The sequence below is a fragment of the Gadus morhua genome, chromosome 12 (assembly GCF_902167405.1).
Source record: "Gadus morhua chromosome 12, gadMor3.0, whole genome shotgun sequence".
NCBI lineage: Eukaryota > Metazoa > Chordata > Actinopteri > Gadiformes > Gadidae > Gadus > Gadus morhua.
In genome coordinates, this window is record NC_044059.1 from 10,868,221 (window position 1) to 10,881,639 (window position 13,419).

A 13,419-nucleotide genomic window follows, 5' to 3' on the forward strand; every position below is an offset into this window, starting at 1 on the left:
CCTATCTTTAAATCAGCCGAATAAAACTAAAAACATCTGAAGTAACGGTAAGCCCGATTAAAACAAGACCTCTAAAACCAACCACCACGCTGGGTGGTTGGAATCTTCCCCCAGCAGGACAGGCTGTCGCCTCTCCCTCTTCCATGTGAACACGGGCACAAACACGCCTCGTTAAAACACAACGACCCCAACAAGCCCCTCACAGCCGCTGTCGCCCCCCCCCCCCCCCCCCCCCCAGAGCGAGACGACCAGACAGGAAGTCAGCACGCCGCGAGACATCGTGCATCTTCTCCCCTTACTCGGGGGCTCGAAGGGCCGATGTTACGAGCAGGGCTGAAAGGGGGGTTGCAAACGACCGGCCCGTCGCACGTGTCTCGTCGGAGAGAATCCAGTTCTTGTCTGGATCTTCAAAGCCTTCTCCGTGTCCGTCCTCAAACCTGTTCCCATTTAACTCTCCTCTTCTCGTAAATTCCGCAAATGCTAAAGATTCATGAATTCTATTATATATATCGTTTTATATATAGATTTTATTCGATTTATCATCTTTTCATGTTTCATGTTCACAATATACACACACACACTGACTTTTATATATAGCGTTCAATAATTATGGTGGCTTCAAGGTAAATGTGACATATCGTCTCATTATGCACACATTGACATGCACACACATTCAGAAACATTCATCCCTGCATTCACACACACACACACACACACACACACACACACACACACACACACACACACACACACACACACACACACACACACACACACACACACACACACACACACATTTAACCTCTGTTGCTAAAATGGGCAATCTCACTATGTAGAGTTAGGGTGTAAATCACAAAACTTGAAACACATGAAAATAATCCTTCAGAAACACTGCCGTTGCAAACGCTTCTACAGCAGCACCTGCAGGGGTCAATCACAACATGAGGGGACTGCCCCATCTAGGTAGCACATGATTGGGGGAGGGAGGGAGGGAGGGAGGGAGGCGGCGTGGGAGGGAGAGAGGGCGGGAGGGGTAAGGGAGAGAGGGAGAGCAGCCGGGGGAACACATGTTGGTCGGCATGGCGATAAGCGTGGCGGTTGGGGCTGTCCTGGGACAAGTCAACACATTGTGGGAATGTCAATTTCCGACACACGTGTTTTTATATCTCGGTGCCGTTTAAAAAAAAAACGAAATACCCCCATGGGGACAAGTGGCCGGGCGATTCAGCAGCGCTGACTGAACACTTTCCCATCCCCATTTCAGCACCCCCATGACGCCTTCTCCCCTTACACATAAACGATACGCAGTTCACATACACTGTGTTGTCGCTCATTTAAATGCCATTTGCTAGATGGTTTCTTTACCCGTAGCGGATGGGAATCCCATGTGTGGCACGGATTCTTCGCCTGGGTGGCACGCTAGTGGGAATCAAATCCCTCACCTAGGCCGTGTTACGACAGTGCCCCCCCCCTACCTACCACATGTGCAGCGACTAGACCACACCACAATCAAGCGCACAAAAAAAGCCCCACAAAAAAAGGAGAAACGATCCGAGAAAATGATCCTATTTGTCTGAACAGGATTAATTAACAGATTACACGCAACCTTTTAACGTTTGTTCTACTGCAGGGAGTGAAGAGAGCAACTCCACCGTGCATCAACCAGGTGTCATCGGGTCCGTGGGAGTCGGTAGCAGCCCAATCAGGGGCGCGATCCAACACGTGGCGGCAGCATCAAAACGCTTTATCGGCGCAGATCTCCCGTGTACTGGGGCTGGGAATGTTCCCAGTCAATTGTCTGGCCGGCTTTATTGGGGGCCCGTAAAACGTAAGGACGGGCCTGAGACGCATCACGCAGGCACGGCAGCCGCTCACACTCCTGGACGTAAAGGCGGGTATAAAGGTCTTAAATCTGCATCAAACATGGTTGAGATACACACGCACACACACACACACACACACATACATAAACATACATATACATAAACATACATATCCACAAACATACAAACACACACACACACACACACACACACACACACACACACACACACACACACACACGCACGCACGCACACACACACACACACACACACACAGAAGTCCGATCCTTCTCATTCTCCAGATAAAAGGATTCAATGCGATGGTCACGATTGTTCTTCTCCTGATCAAAGGAACGATCTGAACAGCGAACGCGAGGTAGTGCGGGCCCAGGCGTCCCCTTTTGACCCGAGGAACAGTAAAAACCCCTGAGTCAGAGAGTTATGACGTCTGTGAGGCTGCAGAGTCTACTCTTACAGCTCATCTCACCACACATGTTCCGTTTCGTTCCTTTATCGGCCCAAAGCCAAGACAGAGGAATGAGACAAAGCATGTGTTCATGAGGGGGAGGGGGGTGATCGCAGCACAGATTGTGTTTCTAGTCATGTTCCTCCGTTGTCACGGGACTTGGATGTTCTCCTGGTCAAGAACAGAACAATACAAGAGTCAAGAGGAGCGCAGTCTACCTGCCGCTCCTCAGACAGACTTAAGACATTCTCCGTTTCCTCCACGCAGCCAATCGTGAGCCACAGAGGACGTCGGCGCAAAGAGAACGTCGACACCCGTCTCGCCCACGCCGACATGCACTACAAACACGGGGCCGACGCAGGTGCATTGAAAGAAACAACACACAGCAGAGGCGTGATGTAAGATATCAAAGCGCAAAACGTTAGATACTCACGATCCGAATGACTCAATAGGCAGCGGGGGGGGGGCGAAAGGGAAGACAGCCCGAGATCGTTGTCAGGGTTTTTTTTTGTTCTTCGCAACACCCGGCATTTCGTGCTACCCTACTTGATGTGGCAAACGATATTGTGAAACATGCCCATGCGATTTGACTTCCTTTTGCAAGAGCACCAGAGAGACATGCCAAATCCATGCGACCCATGGGTTAAGTCTGCCCGCCCGCGGATCACTTTATAAACCACCCGGCCCCCCCCCCCCCCCCCCCCCCCCCCCCCCCCCCCCCCTCTACCCCCTACCCCCTACCCCACTACTTATACCGATCAGGCGGTGAAGTAAAATTTTTAGAAGTGTGTATTCGACCGCATTTGGCATGGACAGCGCTACACCAGTCAGCAGTTCTCCAACCCTCACCCACCCCCTTCTTTTCATCTCACTCCAATGAGCGGGGATGATATTCAGTCAGTCAATTAATCTACTGATAGGACCAGGGCTATTCTGGACGTGTGTGTGTGTGTGTGTGTGTGTGTGTGTGTGTGTGTGTGTGTGTGTGTGTGAGTGTGTAGGTGTGCATGTGCGTGCGTATAAATAGGAGTGCAAGAGTGAGAGAGAGGCCTACACTTACTACCGCAGGGACAAACTTCTCCTTTGACATTTTGCTTGAACAACATTCAACAAATGTCCACTGTGTGCATACGTGGTTCTGCGTGTGTCTCCAGTTATTGTCTCTCCTCACAGCAATTATTCAACACCCTTTATAATAATTATAATAATCGGTAACAAGAATTCAGTGCGCTTTTTTCAGCCACTCAAAGCACTGAATCCACAGTGGAAAAGTCCATCAATGCAACCGCGCATGATTTAGACACAAACCAGCGTCTCAACTCTCAATGCCGATCAAATCAAGCATAAAAGGCTCGACGCTTTCTATACTCAGGAAGAAAACATTTCGCCCAGAACAATCCGAGTGTGTCAAGGTGACAGAGGAACGGGACCCGACATTCTCCCCACCACAGGTCGGAGAGATTGTGTGCGTGGATGTATGCAGGGTGGGGGTGGGGGTGGTGGTGGAGGTGGTGGTGGAGGTTGGGTGGGTGGGTGGGTGGGGTAATAAACAGGGAATATTGAGAACAAACAGGTTGACTCTCTTCAGCAGGCGGGCCGAGGGGAGACAGGCAGGGTGGGGCATGGAGCTGGGGGGAGATTACAGTGTCTGAGCAAACAGGACCTGCTGATAAGACCCTGAGCTGAAGGGTCCAATTCCACTGAGATAAAAGTCACCGGCACATCCCCCACACACACACACAAAACATATATGAACAGACACACACTCACATATGGACACACTCACATATGAACAGACACATAAACACACACACACACACACACACACACACACACACACACACACACATATGAACACAAACACACACACACACACACACACACACACACACACACACACACACACACACACACACACACACACACACACACACACACACACACACACACACACACACACAGACAAACACATATGAACAGAGACACACACACACATGAACAAACACACACACACAAACAGAAAGACACACACACGCACAAATATTTGAACAGAGACACACACACACATATATATGAACAGACACACACATATGAACAGACACACACTTACACATATATGAACAGACACAGACACACACACTCACATATGAACACACACACACACACACACATATGAACACACACACACAGACAAACACACATGTACAGAGACACACACACACATCAACAAACACACACACGCACAAATATATGAACAGAGACACACACACACATATGAACAGAGACACACACACACACGAACACACACACACAAAAAACCCACAAACAGACAGGCACACACTCCAGGGGTAACTAGTCAATCAAATGAAGGAGAAGAAGATTGAATCGTTTGAACCGTTTCTGCCTCCAGACAGCATTACGCCCAAATGGTGCAATTAGTAAAGTACATAAATGTGTGGATTGAATGCAGATACAGCGTCTGGTCATGCCCGATGCATGGACGAGATTATGCAGCCGTATACACACCACACGTGCTATAACACGTGGACTGGACAAACCGGTTTTCTATCTGTGCATTTATCTACTCATCATCCATCCATTGTTCACCGCCGTCTGTACAGGTTACTGGAACTTCAGCTTTATCGTAATTAAAACACTATGATCTGGAACACTCAACCACACGTCGGTCTCGTACAAAATTGTGGTGTCGCAAAAGTGTTTGATTCTAATAATTTGAATACGGGGTCAAAGATGAAGTTCCCCCGACTTGCTTCCGTATGAACCAGGTGTTGGCGTGATACGAAAGTAACGAAAAACGACGACGTTGAGTTAGTACATGTGTTTGGGGTTGCAGTCCAATATTGGTCTGAATTCGTTTTCTGGGGGAAACAAAAAGAATGCAAAAATGGGAAGAGGACTGCGGCATAACGTGTTAACGTCCGTTCACGCCTCATGGCCGACCGCTGGAAAAACTGACGTTTTCCCTACGCGTCTATGACCTTTGACCTCAGAAATAGATTCAATGAAAAGGAAAAAAATGAAGAAGAGTCAAACGTTTCAAAACAAGTCTCAGCCGCCAAACAGCCAAACTACTTTGTGACAGAACCTGCGATGACGTTTTGCATGCAGTAAACATGAGGCCGTGTGTGCACGAAAAACAGCCACTCACACACCGGCCAGGCCTGTGTTGCAGTACTGTGACACACGGCGCGATGTTGCCCACCGTTCATGGAGGCTACCGGCCCACCCTGAGCCCCCAGGAACAGGGAGAACTATAGGAACCACCACAGGAGGTCTGGGGGTCCGCACACTTAATTTCCTGTGCTCTAGCAGATATTTAATGGGTGTGATTCCCAAACAAAGTAGCAGACAGGAAAAACTGTTTAAAATGTTTATTACTAAATTAAACATGTCCACAAAACCCTTTGCTACTTCCCTTTTATTCGATATATTAAAACGGGCCTCTTGTCTCATCCCCGCCAACATAACCAATAAATCCCCCAGAAACCATAAAGCCGTCATTTTCGTTCCAGTACGACATAAATCAAAGGACCCCACCCCCTTTCCTCTTGCTAGGCTCCGCCCACACAGGAAGTGGCCCAACAGGGGCCGCGCGTTATGTGGCCCAATAAAATCTTAGTAACAACACGAAGCAGTGAATCGGTTGCACCGGGCTGGATTTCACGCGCCGTTCACAGCATTCCTGGCCGCACGACCGGCCAGAAACACACAGGCCCCATTGAGCTGTCCGCCACCAACTGCTACGCTGCTGTTTCACAGGCTTTTTTTTGGGGGGGGGGGGGGAGACACACGCAACACAGACACGTCAAACACGCCAAAAGTGAAAGCTCCCCCAGCTCAAAAGTTCTAGGGAAAGGTTATGGAAAATTTAAAAGGCTCAAGAAGACAACTTGGTGGGGGCGCCCCGCTGGTTCACCGTGTGGAGCGCGTACCTTTAAGGCCAGATCTTTACCACAGCGACCAGGGTTCGATTCCTGCCCTTGGACCTTTGCCGCATGTCTTACCCTCCCTCTCCCATAGCTTCATCCTTATTATATTAATGACATTAACAAGGAATCATTGCATTCATTTAGCGCTTTTCCAGGCAATTAAAGCACTGAATCCATATTGGACAAGTCAATTAATGCAACGCCTGAAATAAAGGCTCCCCCACATAAAAGTTTAAGGGAAAGAAACTATTTTTCCACGCACCATTATTACTAGGATATGTGATATTTAGCACAAACAAGGAGGGAGAGGGAGGGTTGTTGTTTTTAGACATTTAAAATCAATAACTTATGATGTTCGTGCAATGGAAGAACTGGCAACTCATGGAATAATGAAGGAAACAACAGAGATCGTAAATGGTACAAATGATGTTGTAAAACAGGAACAACTGTCATGGATATGTGTTTCAATCCCACCACATGTTTGGGGACACCTGTTGGGAACCAATCAGCACGGGCGTGTGGGCTTTTCCCCGGGTGGCCACGCTCTCTGTCACTCAAACCCCCCCCCCCCCCCCCCCCCTCCACCAGCCCGACTGCTGCCAGCTCCGCAAGAAATGAAGAATCCGGTTCCGCAATTTCCATGATTCAAACCTTCTGTCAACTAGAATTACGCTTGCGCAGAAGTTAGGTCAGAACTATGTGGGTGTGAATGTCACATAATATTCTCTTTGAAAGAGGAAATATACGTCAGTAACTAAAATTATCTGGAGATCATTGAGTCACGTAAGAGTTTTTATTTATGTTAACAGCAAAAATGTATTATAAACGTAGACGTAAATGTTTCTGAAAATGTGCTTTTGATGGCAATGCAGCTAAAGTTAAAGTAAATACAACAGAATGCAACACTACGCAAACGTCACTCTATTTTGTAAAAAAAAAAGAAAGCCTGATGCGTTATAAAAGGAAATCGAAGTTAAGAGGGAGATCATTCTGTATGATCAATACTCCTCTTCGACCACAGATTCAGTGAGTCATGGCTCTGAGGCAACAGGGCGGGGGCTGCGCTCTACCTGCGCACCCAAGGAAGTTAAACAACGTGATGTGGGAGGGGTGACCCCCCCCACCACACACACACACACCAACACAAGAGGATCAGGATAGGTCGGGCAGCATTAGCACACTGCTGTGGTGACGCGTGTCAAAGAGTTACAATCTCCGTCCAGTCCCAAAGAACACAGTCCTTCAATCCCCCTGGTCATAAAGAACACACAGTAGAGCCAGCATGAGTGCAAGTGTGTGTGTGTGTGTGTGTGTGTGTGTGTGTGTGTGTGTGTGTGTGTGTGTGTGTGTGTGTGTGTGTGTGTGTGTGTGTGTGAGCATGTGTATGTAAGTGAGACTGTACATGTGTGTGTGTGTGTGTGTGTGTGTGTGTGAGAGCATGTGTATGTAAGTGAGACTGTACATATGTATGTGTGTGTGTGTGTGTGTGTGTGTGTGTGTGTGTGTGTGTGTGTGTGTGTGTGTGTGCAAGTGAGACTGTACATATGTTTGTGTGTGTGTGTGTGTGTGTGTGTGTGTGTGTATATGTGTGTGTGTGTGTGTGTGTGTGTGTGTGTGTGTGTGTGTGTGTGTGTGTGTGTGTGTGCGTGCGTGCGTGTGTAACGGAGACTGCGTAGGTGTATGCATGTGTGTGTGTGGACGTGTATGGGGATATGTATACGTTTGTGGATATGCAAGTGTGTGTGTGACTGCGTGTGTGTGTGTGTAATGTATGGGGACATATGTGTTTGTGGACATGCAAGTGTGTGTGTGTGTGGGTGCTTAAGTGCGTGCGTGCATTGCCGTGCGAACATGGGTGTGTGCCTGCAGATGGTACGTGCGTGCGTGCAGACATGTGTATGCGAGCGTGCGTGGGTGTGTGTGTGAGTAAGCCAGAGGCTCTGACAGAGGCTATAATATATCTGTCAAGCAGCATGTCTGACGAACACGACCCTTCTCATTTCATTAGTGTCATATCGCCCCGGGCCACGCGCCAGGCTACTTCAGGGCACACTGGACATAAATATCAAAACGCAAATAAATCCCCGATCGACAGTGCCGGGTATCTGCCCGGGTATCTGGGCAGAACGATACGAGGATAGAGCAAGGGACAGAGCTCGCTGACCACGCTGAAAAAAACACCTGAGGGAAGAAACCGAGAGATCTATCTACCCCCCCTCTCTCTCTCTCTCTCTGACCCTCTCCCTCTCGTTCCCGCTCTCCCTCTCTCTCTGTCCCTCTCCCTCCCTCCCTCACCCTCTCTCTGACTCTCTCTCTCTCTCTCCTGTCTCTCTCTCTCTCTCTCTCTCTAACTCTCTCTGTCCCTCTCTCTCCCTCTCTCTCCCTCTCTCTGTCCCTCCCTCCCTTTCTGTCCCCCTCTCCCCCTCTTTCTGTCCACCCCCTATCTCTCCCCCCCCTCTCTCCCTCTCCCTCCCTCCCGGCTTCAGTGTGATGTCAGCAGCCGACCCGGTAGGGATTCCCCCATGGCTCTGGCCCAAGCAGTGAAGTCACACACCGCACATATTTTTCCTGCGTGTTTTTGGCAGGGGGAGCGCTGAGAGCCATGAGCCAGCGAGGGAAGTCGGCTTTTGGCCGAAAAAATAAAAGAGAAGAAAAAAAAAGGCAGCTGACTGAAAGCCAAGCTACACGCTATTGGCCTGGTTAGACTACAACCACATGTTGAGATAGAGGGTCTGTGTCTGTGTGTGTGCGTGCGTGTGTCTCCGTCTTTGTGTACACAAGCCTGTGTGTGTGTGCACGTGCGTGCGTGCAATGCGTGCGTTCGTGCGTGTGCGTGCGTGCGTGTATGTATGTGCGCCTGTGCGTGTGTGTCTCTTTGTGCACACAAGCCTGTGTGTGTGTGTTCGTGTGTGTGTGTGTGTGTGTGTGTGTGAGTGCGTGCGTGCGTGCGCATCGGCGCCTCTGCCTGCCAGTATTTATAGTGGGGACACACATGGCGGTGGGAGGAGACGATTCAAATAAAAAATGCAACACAGCCACTCTGACGGCGATCAGCGCGCTGCTGGAGCGCGCAGGGGGCTGATGAAACCAGCAGTGGTCAGACCAGTTGGCCCAGTCCGCGTCTCCCGCCCGCCTGTTACTCATTCACAGCCATGGGCTACACGGTGTGTGTGTGTGTTTGTGTGTGTGTGTGTGTGTGTGTGTGTGTGTGTGTGTGTGTGTGTGTGTGTGTGTGTGTGTGTGTGTGTGTGTGTGTGTGTGTGTGTGTGTGTGTGTGTGTGTGAGTGTGTGAGCCGCTCGGCCTGTGTGTGCAGCTTGATGGCAGCGATACCACCGCCTCTTAACATACCTGTGGGCTAAGGATAACCACGTCGGATCGCCGTGGTGAAGAATAGGTGTGAATCATGAACCCCCCCCCCCCCCCACCCACCCCCCACTGGTGGGCCAAGACGCATTCACAGATCTACGATTACTACGAGATTAACCCCAGGCTGAACAAAAGAGTGGGGGGCGGGGGGGAGTCCTGTGTTGTGGTTCGGGTCGGGGAACTCCACAGCCCCAACCCCCCCCCCCCCCCCCCCCCGGGGAAACGGAATCAAAAACGTTCAGGAAGGGAGACTGGGAGGGGGAGGAGGGAGGAGGGGGGAGGATTGCGCCTCCTAAAGTGGACACATCAGGATGCATCGGAACGCGCTTGCACGCCGCTGGCGGTTCGGTTCGCAGTGCACACAAGCCTGTGTGTGTGTGTGTGTGTGTGTGTGTGTGTGTGTGTGTGTGTGTGTGTGTGTGTGTGTGTGTGTGTGCGCGTGCGTGTGATATGAACACACATCCCCCTGAGCCCCCCCCCCCCCCCCCCTCCTGACGCCATCGCCGTGGGGACGGAGCTCAGCGCCCTCTCCTGAGATCGACAAGCCGTCCACAAGCGGGAACAACCGACGCGACCGGCCAACCCACCGGTCAACCCGCCGGAACCATCAACCCCCGTGGTAACCGACCCTCCCCAACATGGCCGCCTGGCCGCTGTGCGCCTGCGCTTCGTTAGCCCGTGCCACAGGGAGGCCTGAGAGGATCTGAACTTGATCGACGTCCATCATGCGATCCTAATCCAGGGTGGGCTAGTCGCTACGTGGCTACGTGGCTAGACCTCCCCCTCCCCCCTCCCCCCTCCCCCCTCTCCCTCACCCCTCCTCCAGATACAAGCCCCCCCGGCCCGCCCAGACTAGACGTGCGCTGGGGGAGAACCATGGGAATGCTACCCCTGCGATGAACTTAGCTGTATTAGGGTTAGCGTTAGCGAGCAGTTTAGCCATATGCCACACACCGCTGCTCAGAGATTAGCCTAGCATTTAGCCACTAAGCTGATTTGGGGGCTGGCATGATAAGGGGGTTAGGAAAGCTTCCCTGGGCATTTCAACGCGCGGTAGTCACGTTGGGCCATCACAGGTGGCCCGTCATAGCGCGTGTGATAAGGCCGGTGTAATAAGCACATTTTTGTTAAATCTTAGAAGTTTAGGACAGACTTCTGTGTATTCAGGTCTTTCAGGACAGGTCAAGTAACCAAACGTCTCCCCCACCCGCAGCCCAGTCTCTGGTTAAAGCCTAACTTTATTCAAAGACTGGCTGGACTTTGAGGGGGAATTAAGTTTTTAGCGGCTGGGTAGATGTACGTGAAGTTTCTTTGGGTTGTTGGTGTCCCAACTGATTCCTAACTGATTTCTGACCATCTTAAAATGGTGACAGCGGTTTGAAAAAGTAAAAGACGGCCATTTCCGAAAACTTCCTGTTCACCAAAACGATGTTCTTGTAGGCCTTCAGTGGGGTATTTATTCTCCTCACCCCCCTCTCTCTCTCTCTGTCTCCCCCCCTCCCCCCTTTCCTCTGGGTTTCAACATGTCTGGAGCCCCTCAGAATGAGGCCCCTCTCCTCAAACACAACCATGATTTCCTCGTCATTCCCTGACACCGCACTGCAGTGAGACAGCCTCCATTGTTAACTGCTCCCAGTTCTGATTTCAAAATGACCAAACCTTCTTCAGAGGGAAGTTTTTTTTTTAATTCACCGGATAACTCTGACAATGTTCCCCAGAAGGGCCACAACAAAGTGTTTTGTCCGCCCCCCCCCCACCAGTAGCAGTGAGGTGAATTCCTGTGTTCCCTCGGCGTCTGCTGAAAATGATGCCATTGTCACATGGGACCTTGATTACAGTTATAACGTGCTCGCTTTTTTTTTTTTTTTGGAGAAGGCCTTCCTGTTTTTGTCTCCGATTCCTCTCAACACCTGTTGACGAGGGGGGTGAGAAACCCCGGACAAATGTTGAGAGATTGGGGGGGGGGGGGGGGGGGGGGCTGTAACACCTTGTTAAGTTTCATCTGTCACTCGCTCTTTCTGTGCGTCTGTCTCCGTCTCTGCGTGTCTGTCCTCGGTCGGTCTTAACCAATCAGAGGACGGAAAACTATTTATCAAGGGGGGAAATCTCCTGCCTTTCGAATGGCGAGAGGTGTGGTTGGAATGGGGGAGGGGCTGATAAAGTTACATTTCTGCCCAGCCTGCCTTCAATAAAAACACAATACAGGCCTTTGTGGGATTACACAACGCTCCCTTTGCATCATTGTTTGTCATTTTTTTATTCACGAAAAAACGATTGACCCTGCTACCGGCTGCTGTATTCATGTTTTTTACTTTGATGTTTAACATTCTGCTCAATCCGTACACAGAAATAACACAACATTTGAGAATTAGAGATGTGTGTGTTCTTTTTAAGGCAACACAACATCTGGTGTTTTCAAATTTCATTTCCCCTTTTATTCTACAGCGACCCAATGCATGGCGGGCGGGCGTGCCTGTGCTCATATATCATATAGGCGAGAGACGGAACCTCCATAAGTAGATCAATTTACCTAACAGCATTAGGTAAAAGTTATGATGCAGAGCCATACGAGACGAATTACGTCGCAAACGCCCTGGACATGCAAATGCAACTCCAAATGACGTATGATCTGATCAAACCCCCATAATAACCTAAATAAAACCGGCTGGAGATACAATAAAAAAAAATCAGCTGCAGGACTATATGCACAGGAACGGACACAACAAACACCAGAGAAACGAACAGACCCGATCCATTGAGCAATGGTCTATAACAGAGGTCCATGGCGTAAAACCAGTATCACCAGTGGGTGTTGGGTGGTAATGACACGCAGCAGACCGGGGACCAGCCGATCCAGAAAAAAAACGTAGCCTACGAGTAGTTGGAATTTAATCGATGATCAAACCACGTATCCTATAGTTCAGGCAAAAGCCGCCGTTTTCTTAAGTGCAGTTGGAATAATAGCCCTGTTATATGCGGTATTTTATGGTGGGATGAATCTAATGTCGACCCTCGTTACATTTCCCTCGGATCGGACACCTGGCAGCCGCTACGTATACAAACCGAGTATCGATCAGGGTCATTTTGATAACATCCCATCGATACGTGTGTCCTACTATAACGCGTTAACCCCGTCGTGACGGCGGACGACGGGGATCAACGATACCGTTTAATTGACAGTGCATGCATGTGTGCGTATATATATCTATAAAAAGGGAATCAACTTACCTAATCACGCTTCCGTTTGGTTCCTGAGCTCTCGGGAACGGGCAGAAACCTTCATGGTCTCCCTGAGAATCTACTACAGAAAAAGCTTGTTTTGTATCAAACATACGGAAAGTGGTTTCATGGGGTGGGATATAAACGCACGCATCAGCTCGCGTGTAATTCGGTTTGGGAGTTTGATCCAGAGGTCACTTCGTATCTGAGCCTCCTCATCAGAGGCGTGCTCGCAGTCGCAGAGTCAAATCATTGGTTGACAAACAGCTATCAGATGCAAATTCCTAACATCTGAATCAGCAAGGGGCCACCCCCCCCCCCCCCCCCCCCTCTCTAACCCCAACCCCCCCCCCCCCCCTCCACTCAATAAAAAGGGAATGTCGGCCAATGCTAATATGTCAGGCATGGGAGTGTATAAATGAAAGCCCTCCGCCTGTTTGTCCATAGCAGAAATACGAGAGTCCGCTTGGTACGTGTCGAAAATGATTTATCACTCATCACACTCATGCACATTTTCTGTTACCGGAGTGCTACTACCACAACGCCAAAGTCCGGCAGAAACTTGAGAGATCGCCCCTTACACCCACCTCAGTG

General features: G+C 50.0%; 1 protein-coding gene across 3 annotated transcripts in view; it reads right to left on the reverse strand.

Annotated features, from left to right (window-relative positions):
* The window catches only part of arid3a (AT-rich interactive domain 3A), a 45,000-nt gene extending 31,863 nt beyond the window's left edge, over window positions 1-13,137 (reverse strand). For all 3 annotated transcript variants that reach the window (XM_030371973.1, XM_030371972.1, XM_030371971.1), the window contains exon 1: window positions 12,835-13,137. The gene's annotated coding sequence lies outside the window, so the exon portion shown is untranslated. The remainder of the gene's footprint in view (window positions 1-12,834) is intronic.
* Window positions 13,138-13,419: the final 282 nt, after the last annotated feature.